At 37.5% G+C, this 26,387-nt stretch overlaps 1 long non-coding RNA gene across 1 annotated transcript in view; it reads left to right on the top strand.

Annotated features, from left to right (window-relative positions):
* Window positions 1-26,387, top strand: part of LOC123002097 (uncharacterized) — a 220,737-nt gene that overhangs the window by 30,168 nt on the left and 164,182 nt on the right. The window contains exon 2 of the long non-coding RNA XR_006411646.3: window positions 12,642-12,782. This is a non-coding gene — a long non-coding RNA (uncharacterized LOC123002097). The remainder of the gene's footprint in view (window positions 1-12,641; window positions 12,783-26,387) is intronic.

Raw genomic sequence — 26,387 nt, 5'->3', positions numbered from 1 at the left:
GAAATGGTCACCTGTGGCAAAGGGAGCTGAGGGGTTGGTAAAGAGAGGGCAGAGGAATGCCCGTCGGTCTTGCTTGGCAACTTGCAGCTTGTTGGTGATGTGATAAGGACAGATGAACAGGGGGAGGTGAAGAGAGAGTGGAGGCGGAGGAAAATAGTGTCAGCAGGAAGGAAATTAGTGCAACAAATTTGGAGATGAAAGGAATGGGGGTTGTAGCTGACGAGGTACTTGGAGTTCTAAGGGAGGCTAAGGGAGTTCATTTTTTTAAAGCAAGGTAAACAAAGAGAATCTTAAAATGTAACTCTAATTTTGATGTGTAGAAAATAAGTAATTTTGTCTGTTGCTACTCCTGCCTTCTCATTAGCCGCCATCTGCTGGCTAGAGGGAAAAAAGCTAAATATTCTTTCAGGTTAAGGTTTAATCCAGTCTGATTATTTAAATTATCCTAAAAAGGATTTCTAGGGGAAAAGTACTCAGGTTTTCGAGTTGCCTCCTGTAGCTTCTGTCTAACATGGCCTCTCTCTCCTGGGTGTGGGCCAGGGGCGTTGCTTTCACATCCCTGTGGTGAAGGCAGAGACTCGGATCCTGTGAGGTTCCCTCTTCTCTACTGATTGATGTCTTATTCCAGGTATTTCATGCTAAAGCCTGTAGCTGCTCTAAGTCATGACTTGGTCACTCTTGTGGGTTCTCTGCCTTATTCAAAGCCCAAGGATTCTCCCTGGCTCTCTCAGCTTCCACTCCCTCCCAGAGACCTTGTGTTCTGTATCCTGCCCTCTGGTCCAGGGCTGGAGCCAAGCCAGTGCTACAAGTCCCTTTATGGGACAAGGCAGGCCCCATGGAACCTGCACATCATCCATGCAGCTACACACTGGGGACACGTTCAGATATTTAAGCATTGAGGTCATCTTTTGCCTGGCAACACTGTACCCCCTAACTAGTAAAATGAGGCCTTGGTTGACTTCCGAGAGCCACGCCGTCAGAGAATTAGTTTCTTTCCTGAGTTATCAACACAGAGTTCCCACTTTTGGTAGGCGGTATCCTCACTTAACTCAATGTCAAATGTGTTCTGTTTTGCACCAAAGCCACACAGGACTATTCAGATACTCATATGTGGCGTCCTCCCTCTATCTGGAGCCAAAAAGAGGTAAACTAGTTCACATCCCCTCTCTTTCTGTCTTGGTGTCCTTATTTAAATTTTAATTCTCTATGCTCTGAGTGTACAAAAATGGGAGGTGAAGAAATTCAGCTCCTCATTTATTCTCCGGACTGAAAGGATTCCTCGGATCATGTAGGAAGAACTTCATGTACTAAGAAAGGGGAAAGTCAAAAATTCACGAATTATATTTAACATATTACTTCTGGTACATATTTTAAGGTATTGGTGAAAATGATCTAATGGAGAACAAGAAACCAATGATTAAAGGAGAGTGATAATTCTAGGAGAGAGGTCCTTCTTAGGAGACATGGGGATGTAGTCCGCAAATGGATATGTTGGTTTTTGACGGGACCAGAGACACTTCATCCATCTTTTTTTTTTTTTTTAATAATGATTTTTTATTATATTATGTTAGTCACCATACAGTACATCCCCGGTTTTCGATGTAAGGCTCGATGATTCATTAGTTGTGTATAACACCCAGTGCACCATGCAATACGTGCCCTCCTTCTACCCATCACCGGTCTATCCCATTCCCCCACCCCCTCCCCTCTGTAGCCCTCAGTTTGTTTCTCATAGTCCATAGTCTCTCATGTTTCATTCCCGCTTCTGATTACCCCCCCTTTCTTTATCCCTTTCTTCCCCTACTGATCATTCTAGTTCTTATGTTCCATAGATGAGAGAAATCATATGATAGTTGTCTTTCTCTGCTTGACTTATTTCACTTAGCATTATCTCCTCCAGTGCCATCCATGTTGTAGCAAATGTTGAGAACTCGTTCTTTCTGATTGCTGAGTAATATTCCATTGTATATATGGACCACAACTTCTTAATCCAGTCATCTGTTGAAGGGCATCTCGGCTCCTTCCATGATTTAGCTATTGTGGACATTGCTGCTATGAACATTGGGGTGCATATGGCCCTTCTCTTCGCTACGTCTGTATCTTTGGGGTAAACACCCAGTAGCGCAATGGCTGGATCATAGGGTAGCTCAATTTTTAACTTTTTAAGGGACCTCCACACTGTTTTCCAGAGTGGCTGTACCAACTTGCATTCCCACCAACAATGTAGGAGGGATCCCCTTTCTCCACATCCTCTCCAACAATTGTTGTTTCTTGCCTTGTCTATTTTTGCCATTCTAACTGGCGTAAGGTGGTATCTCAGTGTGGTTTTGATTTGAATTTCCTTGATGGCTAATGATTTTGAACATTTTTTCATGTGTCTGTTAGCCATTTGTATGTCTTCATTGGAAAAGTGTCTGTTCATATCTTCTGCCCATTTTTTGATTTGTTTATTTGTTTCTCGTGTATTGAGTTTGAGAAGTTCTTTGTAGATCTTGGATACCAGTCCTTTATCTGTAGTGTCATTTGCAAATATCTTCTCCCATTCCATGGGCTGCCTCTTAGTTTTTCTGACTGTTTCCTTGGCTGTGCAGTAACTTTTAATCTTGATGAAGTCCCATAAATTCATTTTATCTTTTGTTTCTCTTGCCTTTGGGGATGTATCATGAAAAAGGTTGCTTTGGCCGATGTCGTAGAGGTTGCTGCCTATGTTCTCCTCTAGAATTTTGATGGATTCCTGCAGAGACACTTCATCCATCTTAACAGCAGGTGACAAGGTGGACGTGTGGGTACAGATGCAGGAGGGTAGGCGATAAGACAGAGGAAACATGGAGGCCTTCAAACCTGATTTCATCTGTGTTCTCCATGAGATGTGAGATAAGGTTATCACCTGAATTTGAGGAGAGGAGAGAATGCCAGAAAATTGCACTCCAAAAAGGAGATGAGAAATATTTTATACTCTTATTTCATGTAAGATATTTCTCCCACTTGGAAAGTAATCACATTTCTCTCTGTGGTACTCTTCTGTTCCTAATGCACAAACTTACAGTTTTAGTTAATTTTATTCATTCTCTCTCCTGAAAAAGATAAAATATTCTTTCTGAAATATGGGGAAATCATTGCACGTAGCTATTAGGTCATTTACCTGTTAGGATCGATGGGACAGATTTGGGATCGATGGGAAAATTTCTGGTGGTTCTACCTCGTCTTCATTCCCAGCAGAAAAAATAATGTGGTTATATATGCGTATCAGCACAGTCATTTGGTATGTTCTAAAAACTGCCTGGGTAAGAGTAATCAGAAAAACCCTTCTGTTTGTGATAGTGTCAGACTGAGTAATTTGAGCCAACCCTCTTGCTGATTATAATTCAAAAATAAAGATGAACTAAAACAACTTTCTACACATCAAATAGTTAACAAGATAGTGAGGAGTAACTGAACCAACATAAGAAAGAATCGAGAGAGCTGGGCCTGGGATTTGGAATTGCGTTGGCCCAGGAGCATTTCCTAATCCAGAGGAGATGATCAGTCTTTGACAGAGTTTCAGGACTTCAGAGACAAAGCTTAGAGTCCAGGGCTCCCTAAAGGCAAGGTCCCTGGATAAATGTCCCTGAATTAAATTTGAGAACCAAAGCAGGGATCCGGATTGAGGCAGAATTAAACCATCTTGGAACAGATTGCTGCCCCATGTCACGTCATGGACGTGGCCCAGAAGAATTGGACTCAGGTGATCCAGGAAAGCTGTGGAGGTGAATGAAAATTCTCTCTGGAAGATAATATTTTAGGCCTCAAATTACTTCTAGCAAATTTTTAAATGCTATGCCTGGCACACAAAGATAACGAGGGACATGGGGAAGAGACAACATGAAAGAGAACCACTACGAAAGACATGGCAAAGACCCATAGAAATGTCACATAGTGGAAATCCTATGCTCAGATTAGGGAAAAATATGTTCCCTGTGCTCATGGAAATAAAAGCTGGACCTAAACATGTTGTCAAGGATTTGGAAACTATGTAACGTGACGTTATAATTTTATTTTATTTTATTTTTTTAAAGATTTATTTGAGAGAGAGAGCATGCAGGGGGAGGGTCAGAGGGAGAGGGAGAGAGAGAATGCCCAAGCTGACTCCCCGCTGAGTCTGGAGTGCGATGCAGCCGGATCCCAGGACCCTGAGATCACGACCTGAGCCAAAATCAAAAGTTGGCCTCTTAACTGACTGAGCCACGCAGCACCCCATAACGTTGTGATTTTAAAGAAAAGAATCGACTAGGAATTCTGAAACTGAAAACTAGTTACCAGAATTAAGAACTCAGGAAGTTTGTTTAAAGACCTACAAGACACACAGGAAGAGACAATTCAGGAATCAGAAAATAAGTCCAAAGAAACCATCTAGTGAAGCTGAAGAAACAAGATAGAGGGTGAGAGACACAGGATGGAGTAAGGTTTATTATGTATTTAGTTGGAATCCCAGAAAAGAGAGAAGACCTAAGGCAAAAGAAATATTCGCGAAGATAATAATTTCTCAGAACTTTTGGAAGACATCAGGCAACAGAGTCACAAAGTTCCAGCAATTTCAAGTAAACCCGTAAAGCCTGATTCAGGGAAGAAATAGAATAAATCAGTGAATTTTCAATTGGTGGAGTATTTTATTTGAAATACTGTGTTAATTTTCTAGTACAGTCGATCTAAACTATACTGGGAAAATGCTTGCTGGTTAGAGGTTCTGTTTTAATCAATATAATTAAACAGACTGATAATTAACATATCAATTGTTTAAAAAAACATGATTGAAAGTGGTTTGTTTTATAAATTGGCTATACATTCTTTTTATATGATGTATTTTCTTTGTGAATCCAGTTTGTTTCGAGAGACCATAAGAGGAAGATAATCCCAGCAATACTCAAATTATCACAGATGGAAAATGAATGGGTTCTGAAATATATATATTTGTTTGAGTGGAGTGAGCTGAAATTACCGCTGTCCTATCAGGTTGCAGACTTTTATACAAATTTGTTCATATAGAGTTTTAATATATTAAGAAAACAAAACCTTCCAATCTCTGGGCTTTCTGTGGCCCTCTCTCTCTCACTTTTTTTTTTTTTTTTTTACTGTTTTTTTTCTTTAGTGGACATATGGACAGAGTTGAATAATGTAAAAGAGCTTAGAGAAAAGCCTTCATACTTCTGTATATCTACCATCTAATTTTTTTAATTAAGAGTGACTGCCGTTGGCATCTACTGATGCTGCCATATGTTGGGAGAGAATATGTAAATGACAGAAGATTCCCCATCTCCCAATTTTTTTGCTTCTGACTTTGAGACACTCTCTTGTGTTAAATTTTAAATCCAAAGCTGAGATGAAGTTTCCAATTACAAAGTGCAGTTGTCCTCCTTGAGCTATAGATTCCGGTGGCAGCCTCGAAAATTTCCCACCAGGGGCTTCACCAGGAGTCAAGTGATGAAAGGAAACAAAATAAATCTTGGCTGATTTCTAGGAAATCGCCTCCTGCCGGGCACAGGCCCATTTCGGGCTTCAGAGTGATCATCAGAGAGACATGGACACTGGAAGTGAGTGGGTCTTCACAGCAGGGCTGCGGTGCCCCTGAGACAAACTGGGGAGCACTCAGGGCAGAAGAAAGTCAGAAGCTGGTGAATCTTGCTGAAGCCTGACCCTGACAACCCATCCGTCAGTGACACTGGTCAAAGCACTTCTCCTCCTCCAGGTACTGGGAGAACGTTGAGGTGCAATATTGGGGAACGGATGTTATAGACCGTTTTGTTTTTTTAACGACATTGGTTAGTGACAGGTGCTCACCCTTCTGTCACAAGCAAGGATGAAAATACAGGCTTTTCAAAGAGGGGAGTAGGTACTGGAAGCATATTAGGGCAGAGAAGGGTGAAATTAAGTGGATTAATAATGAGGGGGTGCTAAACATATAAAATTAACATAATAAAAACAAAATGTACGCATTTTAGTACCATATTAGTACCTGAAAATTTCATATGCTTCTTAGGGAAATTATAATGGAGAAATTAAAATGAGAACCAAAAAAATGAAGAAATTAAAAATCTTCCATATTAAAATACACTCAGAGAAGTTTTAGGTTTTCCTGCCTGCCTCCCTCGTCTGTTTCTTCAGAGCTATCTTTTGAACTGAACCATTAAAACTCCTATTACAGACATTTTGGGGAAAAGATGCTTTACTCTATCTTTTAGAATCTTAGGTTCCAGTCTATGTAAATTCCTGATACTCCTTTCAATCATTTGATCTTAGAGGCCTAGAACTATGTGAAATCCCTCTCAATTGTGCTAAAGTTATTCAAAATGAGTTTCCTTAGAGACCTACAATGGTTAAAAAGAGAAAAAAAAGTCCCCTCAGGTGTATCAAAATAAAAGGGGCCTGCCTTTTATTTTTTATTTATTTTTTTTAAGATTTTATTTATTTATTTGACAGAGATAGAGATAGCCAGCGAGAGAGGGAACACAAGCAGGGGCAGCGGGAGAGGAAGAAGCAGGCTCATAGCAGAGGAGCCCGATGTGGGGCTCGATCCCATAACGCCTGGATCACACCCTGAGCTGAAGGCAGACGCTTAACCGCTGTGCCACCCAGGCGCCCCAGGGCCTGCCTTTTAAATATGCATTCTGTCATTGTGGGGCAAACCCTTTCAAGTCTACGAGATTTTTAGAACTGCCTTTTAGGTCCCAGTACATGACTTTTCAACTGCCACAAAGGCTTGTTCCCACGCTGGTATTTCTGAACCCATTAGGTCATTTCTGTTCAGGTGCAGTGTGTATGTGAAGTCCTTCTAGGCCAATTTGTCAGTGGGGAGTGAGACTTAGCAGTAAAAAAGTAAAAAAATAAACTGAGGGATGACCAACAATGGAACAGTGAGTGAGGGTAGCAAGTAGATCAGATTCTCAGCCAGAGAGCTGAAGAGAGAGGGAGAACATCTTGAAATTGAGGGGAAAGTGCAGTCATCTGGGGGAATTGCCACTAACGCCTCTCAACTAGGGAAGAGACTGAACAGGAGATCTACCAGGTCAAAATGATACAAAATCAGAAACACTGTCAAAATGACTTCCATCTAAATTTTTATTACATTGCATTTAAGAAATCAAGTCTCCCCAGAATAATTTCCTGTATTTTCCCAGGAGCATGGCCTTAAAAGATAGGCGTGAACTGTGCTCTGAGGCTCAGTGGAGTTGGTCACCTCTGCTCACGTATAATCTTTGGGCTGGTCTGAGATGCGCAGGAGCCCCTGTGAAGGGAAAGGCACCACATGAAAAGGGACACATCTGACCACAGTTTATTTTGTAATTTAAAGGGGATTTTCCTTGATCCTCACTGTGAGGACAAAAAGAGGGTAAGAACATACAAAAGGCATGCTAGTTAAAAATTAGTGCAAGATATCTGGATAAGGAATCTCTCCTGTTTCTCCTTCCCTGGATGTCTATTAGGAGTTGCAATACCATTGGGTCCATCATCTGAGTAAGGCAATTAAAGGTCTTTTCTCTGATATGACTTTACTCATGATATCCCCTCCTAACAGCATAAAAAAAATGTCAACATGGTTTGCTAAATATGCAGTATGGGGCTATCTGTATCAGAGACCATGGATGAGAAAATAGGTTTTCCTCATGCAAGGGTAGGATGGAATGGTGTGAAGGTGCAATGTAGCCCAAAAAAATTAATCACTGAGTGTGTGTGTGTGTGTGTGTGTGTGTGTGTGTGTGTGTGTGGTTGGGAGGGAAGGCTGCTTGTAACACTTGGGAGAATTAAATCATGAGTCCCCTGATTTTCTCCCTGTAAATGTTTGGGGACACTCTCCCTCCCTGCTGAATGAGAAGTAGTATGATGGGTAGAGGTGTGAGGGGTAGGGATAGGGATGGGGATGTGGTGTGCAGAAAGCTAAGAAAGCCTCTTATCACATGTATGCACAGTTCTGATTTTTATTAATGTTTCCAGCTTTGCATTTGAACTTCTTGTTAACCTGTATTAAAAAAATCTTTTCACAAGATCCTTAAAAGGTAAAAGGAAGGAAAGAGAATAGCAAAAATAAGATGACTATTGAAACAACGTACAGGGTTAAAGTTACAGGTGTAAAAAGGTGTGTGTGTGGGGGGGGAACTAAAAGTTTCCTAGTAAGACATTTAAATACATAAAGGTCTTAAAAAAGGATTCAAAGCAAGGAAAAAGGCCTGGGACTGACAAGATTTTAAAATGACCAGATGAGATAAAGCAAAAAGAAAAATGAAGACCTGTGAGGGGGAGTGAAAAATTTAAAAGTTGCATTCCAGTTTAGCTCTAATTAAGAAATAAAGATAAGGGGCAAAAATAGAAATGTTTTAAAAATAAGCCTTTTAAGTAAATAATTTGTTATTATAAGTGATTAGGATATAATAAATAATGCTAATAACGTGATTTTAATACATCATTTACCCTTTAGAGAGAAAAGTAAAGGAGACCTAAAAAAATTTTTTAAAAATAAAAATTAAAACTACCCAAAGCATGACCCAAAGCAGAGTTAGTCATAAATGGATCTTAGTTTGGATCTAATTTCTCTTGGTTACCAGTTCCCTACAAAACTATCTCTCTGATGCTGACTACTTTCACCTGCCTCAAAGGGCCATGATAGCAGGTAAGATTTTGAGCATCTAGGGATGCAGAACACAGCTTGGCACCTTGATTCATCAGACAGAGGATCTAAGAAAGAGAAGAGATAGAAGGGGAGTTCGTAGCTGAGCCAAGGACCCCAGAAAACATTGGACTTCTTACCAATTGCCAAACTCTTTCCCAGAAGAAAGTAAAACTTCAAAAGTAATTAAGACAAAGCATAAGAATAAAGTCCAAGTTCCAAGCAAGGATCAAAGCAATTATATTCAAGTAGCAATAAATATTATTAAAATGACACATCTCTAATGGGAATGTTCAGAGTTTGACTACCTTTTCCAGTCTTCTTTCTGTGTTTGTCTTTGTATATCTAATGTTGCAGCTAAGCAGTGAAGTTTAATGTTACTTATGCTCCATGACCACATTGATTGGAGACTTTGTTTATAGTCTTCTATTTTCCCCACCCATTTATATGGACATACTTAAATCCTCTTTATTTTTCAAAACCATCTCAAATGTAATCTCTTCCATGAAGCTTCCCTAATTTCTTTAGCTGGATGCAATATGTTTTTTCTGTCTTGTTGACCTCATCGGCCTTCAAATACTTACCATTCTTTATATCATATTTATGTTATTTATAAAGATAATTAGTTTCTTCTACTGGGTCATAAGTATTTTGAAGAAAGAGTCCATGTCTTAATCATTTCTTATTAAAAAAAAAAAAAAAAAAGCTGGGGTGCCTGGGTGGCTCAGTCGTTAAGTGTCTGCCTTTGGCTCAGCGCGTGATCCCTGGGTCCTGGGATCGAGCCCCACGTTGGGCTCCATGCTCTGCTGGGAGTCTGCGTCTTCTTCTCCCACTCCCCCTGCTTGTGTTCCCTCTCTCACTGGCTGTCTCTCTCTCTGTCAAATAAATAAAATCTGTAAAAAAACCAAAAAGACAAAAACTAGCACTCTGTGTTTCCTATAGTAGGAGATGTGATTAAAGGATAAATGAATACTTTTATCCATTCATTCTTCAATTACTTATCTACAGGTATTTATTGAGCACTTAACTTGTTCCAGTTTCTCTCGTAGGCATCCATGCCACGATAAAGCTTTAATTCTGGTGGGGGAAAGACATTCAATAAACAGATTAAATATGTAAAATATATAGTATGTTGGAAGTGATAAGTGCCATGGAGAGAAGTGAAGCAAGAAAAGGAGGAAATCGGGCAATGGGCTGTTTAAGTTTTGGTGAGGTGACCAAGCTGGTTAGGTTACGCTGGAGCAGAAACCTGAGGTAAGGAAACAAGCCACATGGCTGTCTGGGAAAAGCAGCATTCCAGGTGCAAGGGAAAACACATGGGAAGGTCCTAAGGCGCTAGCTCCTCTCGTGAGTTTGCAGAATAATGCCAGTGTGGCTGAAACAGAACAATCAAGGGGAAGAATGGTGGGAGAGGAGATCAGAGAAGCTAAGAAGCAGCCTACTGTACCTTCGGAGATCATTGGAAGAACTTGGACTTCTTTTTGAGTGAGATAAATCACTGAGGAATTTCAAGCAGAGAAGTGGGATAGTCTGAGATGACTTAACAGTTTGTGTTTTCACATGGTTGGATTACTTACACTCTATACGCTATATTCTGTATACTCGGTATCGTCTGTTCCCTGTACTATGCACATGATACGTACTCTATGTCCTTTATAGGGGTAGTGTAAGTCACCTGCATTGTGTGAGTAGTAATCCATCCTCAAGTGTGGCTTCTGGTTGTGGAGCTGCCGGTACCTGTTGAATACCACACAGTAAGGAATATATACGCAGGGGTATCCAGCTTTCCACTTCCTGCCACCAGGGTCACTGTTCCTAAAACAAATCATAGACAGCTGAGCACACAGGGCTGTGAAGTATTGACCACTTCTATCTCCTTATTTTACCTGTGTGACTGAGTTCACTGATTTTTCTCAGGGTTTCCATTTAATGGAGTTTGATTTTTTAAAAAGGGCCATGACTGGGTTTTTAATGTCTTTCCTGATGTCAGTGATTCACCAAGGATTTTCTAATTATATCGCATTCCCCTGAAATTGTGCTTCCATTTCACACTCCTGCTCTGCAGAGGGACACACTTTAAACTTAACTTGTCTACTGTAGTGACAATATCTAATTAGAAGGAAACCTTTAAAAAAATCCAGTTCTGTTTCTATATTTGAAACAATACCATATTTTACTCTGTCATTCTCTTTATCAAATTTTCCTTGTGTATTAGCCTACAAGGAACACGAATTAAAATCTTATTGCTGCATATTTTCCCTTTCTAAGTGCCTTTGAGTATAAATTATTTCATTGATGTTAACTCTAAAATTGCATATAGGTAGAGACTAATGGTGAAAATTATTAAAATAAAAAGGCAAACAATTTTCATTCAGATATCTTAGACTAAATGCCGTAAAGAGATTTAGATTTAATTGGAGAGAAATAAAACTAGTCCGAATGTATATTATACTCAAAAAGATTACCTTAGGTATCTATAGCTTATATTTTGTAACTATGAATTCCTATCAATCAGAATTACAACAATTTTAATTAATCTCATTTTAATGGCAGTAAGTTTTTACCAGGGTAATGGTTTTTTTTAACAAGTAGTCTTTTTCAGATTGAAGAATTTTTTTTTTCAGATAGAAATAAGAACTCCAGTATTAATGAACTAATAAGAATACAAAGTATAGTTATTTATATATGGAAACAATGAAATAGAACACACTAGAATTCTTTAACTTTTGGAGCATTCATAAGCTTTATCACAAAGTGAATTCTACTGATACAGTGTTTTTGTCTTTTTGATTATTGAGAAGGAATGCTAGTAAAAAATAATGCTTTCTATGAGTCATGAAAGTTTATTCTCAAAATCTGACATCAACATTTTTCTGAATTAAGAATAATATGGTGTTGTTGATAGTAGTTACCGGATGGATTTACTTTGCCCCTGGCACTTGACAAGCAGGTCCCCGTTTTATAGACCAGAATGGCACATGATATGCTTCAGGTTATTTAGGTAGTAACTGGAGGAGCTGTACTTGAACTCCACATCTGCCTCGTCCTAAGCCTATTTCTTTACTTTGTTCCACATTTCTTCATCACAGAAAGGTGATGGAGTTTGATTTTTTATAAGGACCATGACTGGGTGTTTATTGTCTTTCCTGATGTCAATGATTCACCAAGGATTCACCTTCCTAGGTCTTTTGATATTTCTTTCTTCATCTTTACCTATCTCCTTTGTATGAAGAAATCAGTTGTATAGTGATAACAAAATTTCAACTACAATCTTTTGTTTGATTAAAACATAATAGCACTCTACTGCAGAAACTATGCACATATATTCATAGACTCCTGGAGAGCCAACAAAATAGACATGATTCTAAAACTCCAAAAAGGGGGAATTGAAAAAAGAAACAGCCATGGTAACACAGACATCGAATTAGGAAGTCTAACAGATGGTAGATTGGGGAGGCTTTGCTGAAGTTAATCTGTTAAGGAATGGGACTTTGTCTAAAGAAAATATGTACCAATAATTGTTGGTTTCCTTTTTTTTTTTCTTGCTATAAATCTCATTCCCCAATTTATCAGTGACTTAAAGAAGATATGGAACACATGATTGTAACATTTGAATGTCTATATTATTGGGAAGGGTGGCTAGATATATTTTGTAGTAAGACTGGTCTCAAGGGAATTAGCTTCAAAATATATTCCATTCATTTGTTTTTTATTAGGGCTCTTTTATCAGTATTTTTTTTTCTTTTGACCAGCTTTAAATTGATTCCTTTTTTTTTCTTAACTTGGTCCAAGCAATCACTGTCTATAAAATAATGGGTTTGCTGTGCTTATTTTTACTAATACATGCATAAGCAAATGTGCTTAACATTCTTTGTTTAAATTGTATATATACCACCTAAACTAATTTTGAGTGCTGCCATTGATACTCATATCATACTCTGAGATATACTGTCCTTGTTTTAATTCCAAAGATGACTAAGCAGCTCTTCTCATCTTTTTGATATAGGTCACCAAAGAGACCTGTCCTTGAATACTTCGTAAAAAGACTGTTTTCGGGTAGGTATGTCTGGAACTGCCCTCAGTCCAATTGATTGTGGTCAGGAATTGGAATCACATGATCCAGAGTCAGCAGAGACTTGTGGATAAGGTAGGTGATGACAATTAAATGTAACAGATATAAATGTTCACAATTAAATAACTTCTCAAATGAAAAGTCATGAGGACTTGCCATGGTAACAGTATAAATGAAAAACTGATGGTGGTTTTGTTAATTGTAAGATTATTTTTGGGCTAATAATATGTAGAACTTGTAAAGAAGGACACTGACCAACTAGCGTGTGTCCCTAGCACAGTAATCAAAAGGGGGAAGTCTCTATAATTTATGGGATATGCGAAATGATGTTATGAACAATAAGGGAGTTGGCTTAAATATTTAAATTGTCATATGGAGGAGAGAAAACACCAGTGCTGCATTGTTCCTGTGGACAGGAGTAGAGATGGTGAGTTTTGGCACAATGTGAGGAACAACTTTAAATTACTTAGGATGTTCCAAAATAGAAAACATTAGCCATGGCCAAAAAGAGGAAAAATGCTTCTCTTTCAAAAAGGCAGGAGGCATTTTTGAATCAAGAGAGAAATTCAGTTTGATAATCTGTGAATTTCTAACTTTAAGAGTCTAAGAAATTGGTAAATTAGTTGACCTTCATATATCATAGTAGATTGTGTGAGGTATTTTCAAGAACAAATCTCTGGAAGTTTCATAATACTGAGTTCAAAGTATCCTAATGATTTCCATATAAATCCCCCATTTTCAATCATTAAGGTTTTCTGAAAGTCTGATGTTGGGAAGAAACTCTCCATTCAATTTCTGTTCTACAGAGATTTTTATTCTTATAACTAAGTGTTCTATGCTCCAAGCCATTCTTCATACTTCGTAAGGACTTTCTTGGGATGGTAAATTTAGCTAAGCTGTTAACCTTTAAAAGTAAATCCGAACAGAAGGAAAATGTCCAATCCACAGGCTGCTTTCTTAATATTTGGCTACAACAGTGCTTGATAGAGGTAAGAGGGTATACTTTTAAAACAGACGTTGAAATACCATGTGGATGCTCTTTATGCTCAACGAGGTGTAATACATTAACACTTCACTTCTAGCTATGGAGTAGTGTCAGTAAAATAAGAAAATACAGTGTTGAAGTTAATGGGTCAACTACAGTGTTGAAGTTAATGGGTAGGCATGTCTAACCAGTAATCCCTCTCTGCTCCCCAGACAATAGTTAACGATAGATCTTAACATTAGCTATTCCTGAACTTGCCATTTCCAAATTATTCATGATATGTAGAATACTCTGATCCTTCCTTGTTTATTTGAGAGAGCTTGGAGAACATATTTTTGACAATAATATTGAAGTTACTGCTACTTTCAAGAATGTCCAGAGCAGGGATCTGAGTAGGAACAAATGCCTGACTATTCTGTTGTAAATCCTATGATTCTGCCCATAACATTGCTGGGTCACAATGCCAGAAAGAACCCCTTTTATATTATTAAAATATATTTTAAAAGATAATTTGTTTAAAACTAATTCAAAATCAATTGCTCTAAACAAAGAAAAGCGGGTAAAACAAGAATAGATCTATACAGAAACAGTTTTTACTGTGTTCACTTTGAAGCCTGAGTCCCAGTACATTTTTGGTTCTACCATTAGTCCCAGATGAAGGAGAACACATTTTCTTCTCTTTGTAAATGTGGTTGTACCAGATGTAAAAAATAAATAAATAAATAAATAACATATAAAAATATCTGTATCTTCAGCCAATCAAGATTACTAAATATGCTGTGCCTTATTTTCCTGATGTTGCTGTGTTTGTGAGAATAAGATTATAATTAAAAGTTTGAGTACTCTAGAAAAAGCATGGGGACGAGTACCAGTAAATGACCCTCCACTCTCAGCTCAGAACCTGACTAGATCACTGAGAATGGGGTCCTTTATAATTCAAGGAATACTTTTGTGTTTTATCAGGATGGTATAGATAATTTATGACCCAGCATACCCATGGGATATTGGAGCCCCCAAACACCAGACTAATCCCAAATGAAATTTATCTTTTATATACAAATTTATATATATTTATAATATACATATTAATTTTCTTTCATATATATTATTATATATATGTATACATGTGTAGATCTTTGGAAATGATGAGAGAGTAAGGCTTTCTCCAACTGGGCAAGAGCATTTTTAGTGCAACTGTATTGGATGTATCCTTGGCGTTACATCATTTTTTTAAATCTTCCTCCTGGATCTGAAGCTTAATGATCCTAATTTGTCAAAGAGTTAAGTTTTGCTTATCACAGTTATATTTGCATGATTCGTTGTGTCTTGGCTATTTACGGTGATAATGACCGTGGCCTTTCTCTGTCCAGTCCCACATAATGGCCAGGGCTCATTCTGAGTTGCTTATCTCTCCCATACCTGCCCTTGCTGGACTGAAGCTGCCATTCATCTATTTCTTTTTTTCCACTCTGAACCCCACTAAACTGAGATAGATTTTAGTCACTGAGAACCTCATGACATCTCCAGTGTTCATCTTCCCCTGTGGTACCAAATTCAGAAGGCTTTGCTGACAATGCACTAAACTGACATGAGCAAGAAGACAGAATAGGACAGGAAGATATTTACTACACTGACTTTTAAGAAGCAATGGCTGTTGACAACCTAACTTTGAACTGAAGATAGAATACAATTAACTATGTAAAGTTGGCTAGAGTGATGTATAACAGTATAGCCATTGATCATAAATACTCATACTAGGCAGAGGAGCAGGGCTGCGTGGTGGAATGATGGAAACAGCTATGAAGCAGATAACAGTGGGCAAGGTAATGTCAGTGGCAGCTCCTGGGACCAAAGAAGAAGAAGATCACCAAAGGTTCGGTAATCTGGGGGGGTTAGCAGTAATCTGTCAGTTAAGTGGAGAATGAAAAGGTTAAGACAAGAAGTAACTCCCCAAAAGAAATAGCAGATGTGGAAACAGACCTAATGAGTTCAAAGTCATTGCAGGGTCCAGAGCAATTCTGGAAAAGCAATTGTCCAGGAAAAACTGACTCACTTTATTTTGTTAATAATTGCATGGTCACCCTGCACCCAGACAGAATTCTTATTATAAAATTGATGCCATTCTTAAATTCTATAGGCTAAACATTCTTCACTTCTTATATATCCTATATTTTGGAGCCCCTGTGCCACCAGCTTTCAGCAGTCCCAAACCCAATACTCTGCGAGTTCATTAGCCTGCCCTAGCAGAACTTACTTGATGTGATCAAATTAGTTCCATACATCTTCAATGATGGCTATTTGGGGTATTGTCCTTAATACTCCTTATTAGTGTGTCCTGTTGTTGAAGCTACTTTTATTTAAAATTCTAATTTCTAACAGGTCTCTCAATGTCCTTTACCTTCTCTTTTGGATAAGATGATTATTTTGTCAAAAATGAGTGATATTTGATCAAGATAAATGGAAGCAGTGTTTTTCTGTGTAATTTTTCCAGTTATAGGAATCAAATGTAGACTTGGCATCTGCCTACTAAGCTTTGCCAAAGAATGTAGTTAGAGCTTAAAGAAATTCTACTTTTGACACAAGAACTGAGAATGTGTTGACAATCCTTTAATGAAGATTTCTAGAGCTAATCAATGGCTTTTCCCTGTAACATACCCTTTTCAGGTAAATACTAAGATTAGTGGGTTATATTTAGACAGTTAAAGTGCCAAGAGAATTGCTCCTGTTCCGCTGATACTTGTTTTGTAAATGAGGTATACAATCCAGGTGATAAAAATTGAGGATGTCCCAAATTAAGCAAAAGCTCATTACATTCACTTCTCAATTATTTAAAAAAAAAACACACACACACACAGATAACTTAATAGGTTTAACTCTGTGCCCCTCACTTCTCCTTCATATTTCTGCTGCCAGGATTCACTTCAGCCCAGCCGTCTGACAGTCCATTAGCACAGTCACCAAAAAGGTGGGAAAGGGAGGCATTAATCCAATCAATTTCATAGCTCCCTAGCAGTGATGGTGAATACTTTGGTAAAGAAAGAGGTTTACACAAGTGGTTAAAATGAAAATTTCAGAGTATTGACAAACTTTTTGTCTATCTGCAACACTCTATTCTCTGGTATCTCAGGTGCTTGGCAGGTAGATACGTATCGACTTGTCAGCATCACCAATGTTTATTCATTTGACACAACTTAGCATTAGTGGAGTAGTATCTTATAGACTGCTACTGTCATGAAATATTCATATTTTTGTTTCTTAAAATCCAGCAATTTTGCTATTTGCTATTTTGCTTAGTGATAAAATTAGTTGGTGCTGTCTGTGATTTCTAGCAGTCCAGCTAGTTATTAGAAGGTGGTGGTCATTTGAATGTTTTGTTGATTGTAATAAATGGCAAAACAGTGATATGCTGATAGTAAAAAATCACAAAAATTAAATACATGCAAAACTATAGCCACTAACATACCTCAGATAAAATTTCTCCTCTCTCCTTGCAGCATATATGCATCATACCTCAGCCATGAGAGAAGGCTTTATGAAATTCAGCTCCAATTTTAGGTTATTTCCTTTCTGAAATAATGGTTTTTAATTGTATGGCAAATGGCAGTTCTTTAGTTCTCAAAAATTACTGGCCTAAATCTTTCTATAATTCATATGTAACGTAACTACAGAATGGAAGAGAAAAAGTGTTTTCTTTTCATTTCACAATATTAAAGAAACTTTATACTTTTAACACATCTACCTGCCCACTAAACTTCTGCAGGTTTTATTAATGAGAATGAATTTTATAAAGATTTATTTATTTTAGAGAGATAATGGATAGAGGGAGAGAGAGAACCTTGAAGTAGACTCTCCCACTGATCACAGAGCTGCACTTGGGGCTCGATTCTAGAACCCTGGGATAATGACCTGAGTCAAGATCAAGAGTCAGCTGTCTAACCTACTGAGCCACCCAGGTGCCCCAGGTTGTTTTTGAAAAGTAGCCTTCTGGGGTACCTGGGTGGCTCAGTTGATAAAACAGCTGCCTTCCACTCAGATCATGATCCCAGCGTCCTGGGATGGAGTCCTGCATTAGGCTCTCTGCTCGCTAGGGAGTCTGCTTCTCCCTGTGCGCCTCCCCCCACTCATGCGCACACGTGCGCACACGCGCTCTCTCTCTCTCTCACTGTCTTTCAAATAAGTAAATAAAATCTTTAAAAAATGATAGAAAAAAACAAAAGTAGGCTTCAGCAAGCTATAACTCAAATCCAGACTGTTTCTGAACATTTTTTTAAAATGTGCAACAGTACATTATCTTATCTTTCACATATGAGATAGGCTCGATGGGCTTAACTCTGTGCCCCTCACTTCTTCATATTCCTGCTGCCAGGATTTGACTCTACATTTCCAGCCAGCTGACAGTCCATTAGCACTGTCACCAGTGCATTTTTAAATATATAAAGATCTCCAGCACTCTTTAGTCATTTGTTGAAACTGTGCTAGTTGAGCACAAGATAAATTCCAAGATTTTATTGTCTCCATCTCTTTTTTCTTGGCTATTGTCTCATCTTTCATCTGTTAAGAGAGTCTTTCATCAATCACTATTAATAAGAAAATATAGATTAAAACGAAATAAATCCAACAAGTATGTATTGCCACAAAATCTCCAGTATATTAAACACACATATATTTCTCAAAAAATGATGTTTTCAAAAAATAAAATTAATAAAAAAATTCAATACATTTCTCCGAATTAAAGTTTTCTATATAAGAGCAAATAAGGTACCTCTGGCTAGTACCATAATCACCAGTTCCTTGCTTAGATATGCTATGCAAATTTAGAATATATCTGTCCTATAAACTAGGCAGTCGATAAACCTATTTTTTAAATGTATCAATAACATGACTGTCTTGTTTGCAAAAAAAAAAGAACTTGATTTTTATAACACATTTCAAAAATAAAAGGCTTCTGTGCATCTGGGAAATCCACATTACTTCTGTTTGGGGGGGAATAAAAGTTGACCGTCTACCAATTTTTCTTTGTAAAGAGCATTGAAGTGGCAAAATCCAGCTTGTATCTTTTCATAAAGTTTGGTCATTGCAGTAGTAAAAAGAACTTTTACGGTAGTAGTTAAGGAAGTTGCCCCAAGTACAGGAAAACATATAATTTTTGAAACATCTCTTCAGAAGAGATTTAGGAGATATGCCATCATTATGATTGTTGCACTTAGGCTCTAAATATAAATTTAGAATGAGATTTAATGCATCAGTTCCTTTCCTGGTTAGCGCCAAAGGCTTCTATGATAAGTCTGTGATTCTTTCATTTACCACAGAAACATTGATGACTGACTGTAGCCTCAGTATTAATTGACTCACTGATTAAACAAGTCCTATATGAAATGAGCTTTGAAAGTTTCTGTTAACATGTTGTAAGACATCATGGCTCATCCTTAAAGTTTTAGGGGAAAAAAACACCTTTTTTATAAGGAGCTTATTCATATTTCTTTCATGAATCTTATTCTATTTGAATGGTGCTTTATTTCTAGAGGAAGTCTTGTTTTCCCCTGTAATATATAGCCAATTTGATAAACGGTTATAACAGGTCTTCTCAAAAAATACCAAAACCCAAATAGACTCAAGTTTCTGCTGTGATAAAATCATACTCTTCGTGGATCTCAATGTCATGATGGCCTGGCCACATTTCTTATGACCACCATGATGTTATTGAAATCCCATACTCCATAGACACTTTAAGGTTGAAATTTGAAAATTGTCTATCCTAAGTTCTGTGATCATTGGATTTCATCCATTTCCTTTGAGTAAACAGATCCATGAAAAATATATCTTCAGTTGTGTTTAAACTTCCTTGATACCCCTATATGAAGTTTAAAGATGACTACGGTGAGCAAAGCATAATGTTCAAGATTGCTCATAAAGAGTGATGATAAGGCCAGGAGAAAAGGGTTAAAGAGATTGATCCTTCTGCTTTTATCTCAGAAATCAAGTTCTTTTGCCCATCTAGACATAAACAGTATCCTCAAGAAATAATCCCATTTTCTCTCTCTTTCTCTCTGACTCAGAAATAATAGTTATGGCAGCAGTAGGCTTAAGATTGAGAATTCAAGGATTTATGGATTTTACTTGTTTTTGTATTTCTAGACTTACCACCGATGGAAATCTGGTGGAAATCTGGAAATCATGGGCAAATAATATTTTCCTAGAAATAATCATTATTGCTAACTTGCTGGTGCTACTATTCTACTTAGTAATAGAAAACCTAAAAACCTCCCACAAAATTTACTAATAGAGTCATCATTATGAATGTACATCAGTATGGTTATTATCCTCATATTTATGCAACTCAGCCAGGATTTCTCTGTATCTCTGTATTAGCTTAGTTTTTTGGGGAAATGTCTCTGACATTGGCATTTGAGAGTCATGCTTTAAACCAGAGTTTAGTAAACTTTGCCTATAGAAAGCTAAATGATACCTAGGAGGCTTATGGTCCTACTATCTCCCTTAACTACTCAACTCTGTCATTGTAGTGTAGAAGCCGCCAGAGATAACAGATAAGTGAATATGTGTGTCTGTGTTCCAATAAAACTTTCTCTACAGAAACAGATGGTCGGTCAGATTCGGCCAGCAGGCAGCAGTTTGCCAGCTCCTTGAGAGTTCCACATTAGACACTAGATATATTCAGCATAAATGTTGGCCTTTGCTAGGAACTAAATTATATGTCAAAAGCATTTTGTCTTAAGGTAGCATATTCAAACTCATAATTAATTTGTAGAATAATAGGAATGATTGGTAGTAGAGTAGTGATATAGTTTGTAAGATTTGTATGGTTTGGAAATGTCTGAGGCCAAAATAAAGTTCGTGATTACTTCAGCTCCTTAGATGGAAGTGTTCAAGGATACGCTGTTGGTTATTATTAGCGGTTATTATTTTTGCAGAGAGGGGCATGGTTTCTAAAACAAATATCAGTCCCTTGCATAATTCGAAATTAGAGTATATTGTTAATCTATTCACCTTGAAATTTGAGGGCTTGACAATTTGTAATGGTAGCTCAAAATAATATCCCATAGAACATAGGTGAAATAAGAATGATTTCTAAGTTTCTCTTCTGATCTAACATTTAGTGGTTCTATGCAAATGAGTACATCAAAGTTCTTATCAAATGTGACTGAACTTGGAAAGTGTATGAGGGGAGAGCAATGACTGTTCTCCTAGAAACTAATTGTCTCTTACACATCGTGTTTATTTTGATGTTTGCCTGGGGTCTTAATTCTGAATAAATTTTATGAGACTTTTAAGATTGTCTTTTCTTTTTCTTTCTTTCTTTTTTTTTTTTGCTTCGTTTTAAATGATTTTGGGACATCTATTTATATTTAACTCTTTAGAAAACACTTAAAAATAAGTTTAATTTCTGGTTTTTCTTGTTCACCTAGCTGCCAAAATTTATTTTTATTGTGTAATTAGATCCTTGACTACTTTGGATGAATTTGGTTTTACTTTTTCACTTTGTATTTGGAAATTATGTAACACATAAAAGTAGAGACTAGGCACCCCTACCAATCATACTCAGAAATGATCGACAATTAAATTTCTTTTTTTCAACTTCATAGATTCCTCTGTTTTAGCTTTGGAGGAGTACAGAGCCTTAAAGCATATCTTTGATATCATGTGTCTTACCTCTTATATAAAAGCTTTATTATGATGTCTAATTGATACAGAGATTTTTTTAAATAACAGTTTTGCCATTATCACACATCACAACAGTAAAAATTCCTCACTGTCATCTAATGTACAGGCTACATTCACATTTCCCAGATTGCTTTAAAAACAAATCTTTCTTCTTTTTACAGTGGTTTGTTCAAGTCAGAATACAAACAAGGTTTTAATATAACTGTAATTATTCATCAAGCATTTTTTCCCTGAAAAGAGCAGGAAGTTGAGACTAGATCAAAATATTCCCTTCAAATTCCTTCCCTAAACATGGTGATAATGTTACCAAAAATACTCATATACAAAGATTTACAATTGAGGAACTGTAAATCTTTGATGAGAAATAAGCATAGAGATTCAATGATCAGGAGCAAATAAAAACTCTTAACCGACTGCGCACCCAGGTGCCCCTGTTAAGCATCTGCCTTCAGCTCAGGTCATGATCTCAGGGTCCTGGAATTGAGCCCTGCGCTGGGTTCCCTGCTCAGCGGGGAGTCTGCTTCTCCCTCTGCCTTTGCTCCCCTCCACCTGCCCTTGGTCTCTCTACTCTCTGTCTCTCAAAAAAATAAACAAACAAACTCTTAACAATTTATATTCTTACAAATCATTGCTGGTTTCTCATCACCAAAAGCGTAAGCCCCAGGTCCTTTGCTTCATATTCAAAGCCTCAGTATCTGTCCTGAGACTTAGGGTTCCAGGTAGTTTCATGCTTCCTATGTTACATCTGGAATTCCTGTATTTCCTCAAATCATGTTTCTCTGCTTCAACTGCCTCTCTCTCCATTTGACGGTCTTTTACGTCTGAAGGAAATGACACCTAACTTAAAACCACAGTGATCCCTCTGTGGCTATAGTTTCTCATAGGAGTCAAAAATTCATGAACTTACAGCGGTATATTCTTTTAGCATCTATAAGAAGTTCCTATCTGGTGTTAAAAAATCTTGTCACTTTTAAAAAAAAGTGAAAAAGAAAGAAAAAGAGAGATGGGAATAGAATAGAGAGGTTAATCGTGGAAAGATAGTGTTTTTCTGCAGTGAAACCCATGGGAATGATAAAGGAAAAAGGAGAAAAGTCAATTTAGAATTTTATGCCATCTCTGAAGAAGAGGGAAACAGCAAAAAGTTGTAAAAGGAATTAGTGGATTGGCAGAGAGGCTGTAAGATGAGGATGTGGGAGTTACTAAAATCCTGAGGCATAAACACAGAAAGTCACAGACGGGCAAAGAGATGGGGGGAGGGGCAATGAGTGACCAGTCATAAAGAAAAGCATTGTCAGAGTGTAGTAGCATCAAATTGTAACTACTGGGAGGCTAGCAATCGCAAATTGTCCTGTGAGCAAATGATGCTGAATGAAAATGCTTGTAGTGCCATTAGTATAAATGTAAATGAGTGAAGTTCCTCATTGTTGGCTCTCTTGAGTTAGATTGTAGACCATACTGAGGCAGAAGTCCCTCCTGAATTAGGAGAGATTCCTTCCAAATCCTGGGCTTGTGAACAGATTCTTAGCCTCTCCCAGGCAGCCTGCCCAGTTTACTCCCAATCCAGAAGCTTCTCAACTCATGCTAGTTCAGTCTGTGGCAAGTAGCAGAGGAGAGTAATCTGTGATTAGAAGGTATTTCAGGCAGAAGAACAAAGGTGCTTTGGTGTGGAGGGTGCAGAACGGTGGAGGCAGATAAACCAGGAGGGTGACAGAGTTCAGACCAGAGGTGACCAGAGCTGAACCTGGGGTGGACTTGAGCCATTCCCCCGAGCCCCGCTGCACTGCTGCGTATCTGATCAGTTGTACAAAGCAATATAAATTCTGACCAGCGCAGAGATTGTTAAAATAGATAGAAAGGTAAAAATTGAACTCTTGTTTTGTTTTGTTTTAACTTAAAGTTGAGATAAGATTCAGTTGTTTCACTTCACACTCAGTGGCTTTAGTCATTTAGTCCTCACCTCCAAGAGCCAAGGTCAAGGTGAGTCTTGAAGAAACATTACTGACTTCTCAGCCTCAAGCCTGCTTTTGCACATTTGTTCTAATTCTTTAGCAGACTCATGGCTTAAGTATTCTGTTTAAAATCCTTTCTTGAAGTCCTTTTTTTTTTTAATTTTAGATTTTATTTTTAAGAGGAGCTTTGGGTTCACAGCAAAAATGAGCAGAAAGTAAGGAGTTCCTACATAGCTACTGTCCCCATGCAGGCAGGGTTTCCGCCACTATCAACATGCTGTACCAGAGTGGCACATCTGTTATGACTGATGAGCCTACATTAACACATAACCCAAAGTACCTAGTTTCCCTTACAGTTCACTCTTGGTGTTGTACATTCTGTGCGTTTTAAAAGATGAATCCACCATTGTCGTATCATACGGTATAGTTTCATTACCCTAAAACTCCTCAGTATTCTGCCAATTCATCCCTCTCTCCCCACTACTCCCTAGCAACTAATCATTTTATTTTTTACTTTTTTTTTTAATAAGAAAGGTAGAAGGGGGAAGGTTGGGTAGAGGGAGAGAAAGAATCCTAAGCAGATTCCATGCCCAGTGTGGAGCCCAATGTGGAGCTTGATCTCACAACCCTGAGATCATGAACTGAGCCTAAATCAAGAGTCAGATACTTAACCAACTGAGCCACCCAGGTGCCCCCATTTTACTGTCTTTATAGTTTTGCCTTTTTTAGAATGTCCTATAGCAGGAATTGATGAGATACAGAACATACTGCTTCAAAATATGGCACTTCGGCATATTGAATATATCAAGCTGGAGGAATTTGAGAAACGGCAGGTGCAAGAAGTACATGTTGACTTTACCCTGAAGCCGGTTATAAGACCCTCATGTGAGAGGTGGCCTCCCTATATCCAGAGGAAAGGAAAATTCTTTTCTCTGAAGGTGGAGGAATACAGAGAGGAATCTGAATGGGCTTTACTTTCTCCCAGTTTACTACAATTAGCTCATATCCTTTGTCTTTTAACGTTTCTCACAACTTTCTACTTTTCATCAAACCTAGCATAAAAGTGTTCAGGTTTACTGCTTCTCAGGTCTTCATTTCCTTATGAAAGTTCCCGTGTCACATAATGCTTATATTAAATAGATTTACCTGCTTTTCTCTTGTTAATCTATCTTTTGTTACAGGGGCCCCAGCCAATGATTGAGAAGAGTAGCAGGAAAAGATATTTTTCTTTTCCTATAGAATTATACAGTATGTAGACTTACCTTAGGATTAAACTGGCATCTTTCATTTAGTAATATGCATTTGAATTTCCTCCATGTATTTTCATGGCCTGCTAGCTCATTTCTCTTTAGCACTGAATAATATTCCATTATCTTGAATATGTTTATTTATTCACTGAGAAGGACATTTTGGTTGCTTGGGGTAATTATAAATAAAGCAACTTGAAATATCCTTGTACAGGTTTTTGTGTAGACATAAGTTATCAACTCATGTGGGTAAAAACCAAGGAACATAATTGCTGGATCAGATGGTAAGATACGTTGAGTTTTATAGGAAACTATCAAACTGTCTTCCAAAGTAGTTGTACTTTTTACATTCCCACCAGAAATGAGTAAGAGTTCCTGTTGTTCCATGTCATCAGAGTTCTGGATTTTGGCCTTTCTAATGGATGGTATCTAGTGATATCTCATTGTTTTAATTTGCATTTTCCTAATGACATATAATGTGAAGCTTCTTTTCATATGCTCATTTGCCATCTGTATATCTTTTTTGGTGAGGTGTCTGTTAAGGTCTTTGGCCCATTTTTTAAATTGGGTTGTTTGTTTTCTTGTTGAGTTTTTTAAAGATTTTTTTATTTGAGAGAGAGAGCGAGAGTGAAAGAGGGAAAGTACAAGCAGCGAAGGGGCAAAGAGAGTAAGAGAGAGAGAGGGGAAACAGAATCCCCACTGAGCAGGGCGCCTGACATAACCCAAGACCCTGATATCATGACCTGAGCTGAAACTAAGAGTAGGAGCCTTAATTGACTGAGATACCCAGGTGCCCCTTATTGTTGAGTTTTAAGAGTTCTTTGTATATTTTGGATAACAGCCTTTATCAGATACGTATTTTGCAAATATTTTCCCCATTCTGTGGCTTATCTTTTCATTCTCTTGATGGTGTCTTATGGAACAAAAAGAAATTTAATTTTAATTACGTTTAGCTTCAGTTTGTGAAGAGAATGAAGTCAGTGTCTATATTTTCTTTGCATATGAATGTCCATTTATTCCAATTTATTGAAAAGACTATCATTGTTCCATTATATTTTCTGCTTTGTCAAAGATCATTTGACAAGATTTATGTGGCTATTTTTCTGGGCTCTCTATCCTGATCCATTGATCTGTTTGTCTATTCTTTCTTTGATATCACACTGCTTGATTACGGACTGTAGCTTTACGGTAAGTCTTGAAGTCCGGTAGTTTCTGTCCCCCGACTTTGTTCTTTTTCTTTAATACTGTGTTAGCTATTCTGGGTCTTTTGCCTGTCAACTTTAGAATCAGTTTGTCAATATCCATGAAATAACTTGCTGGGATTTTTATTGGGATTGTTTGGTATCTATAAATCAAGTTGGGAAGAACCGAATTTAAAATGGAATGTTTCTCCATTTATTTAGATTTTTAGTGATTTTGTTCATAAGGGTTTTGTACTTTACCTCATATAGTTTTGTATGTATTTTATATACCTATACAAAATATTCCATTTTTGGGGTGCTAATATAAGTGGTATTGTGTTTTTAATTTCAAATTCCATTTGTTCATTGTTGATGCTTGGGAAAGTGATTGACTTTTACGTATTAACCTTGTATCCTACAAACTTGTTACAATCACTTATTTCAGTAGGGTTTTTTTTTTTTGTTTTTTCTTTTGGATTTTCTACAAAGACAATCATGTCGTCTTCAAAGAGTTTTATTTCTTCCTTTCCAATCTGAATGCCTTTTCTTTCTTTCTTTCTTTCTTTCTTTCTTTCTTTCTTTCTTTCTTTCTTTCTTTCTTTCTTTCATTTTTTCTGCCTTATTGCATTAGCTAGGAC

The sequence above is a fragment of the Ursus arctos genome, unplaced genomic scaffold, assembly GCF_023065955.2.
Source record: "Ursus arctos isolate Adak ecotype North America unplaced genomic scaffold, UrsArc2.0 scaffold_8, whole genome shotgun sequence".
NCBI classification, from domain to species: domain Eukaryota; kingdom Metazoa; phylum Chordata; class Mammalia; order Carnivora; family Ursidae; genus Ursus; species Ursus arctos.
The sequence above is the reverse complement of the archived record's forward strand: the minus strand, read 5'-3'. Positions and strand labels throughout refer to the sequence as shown.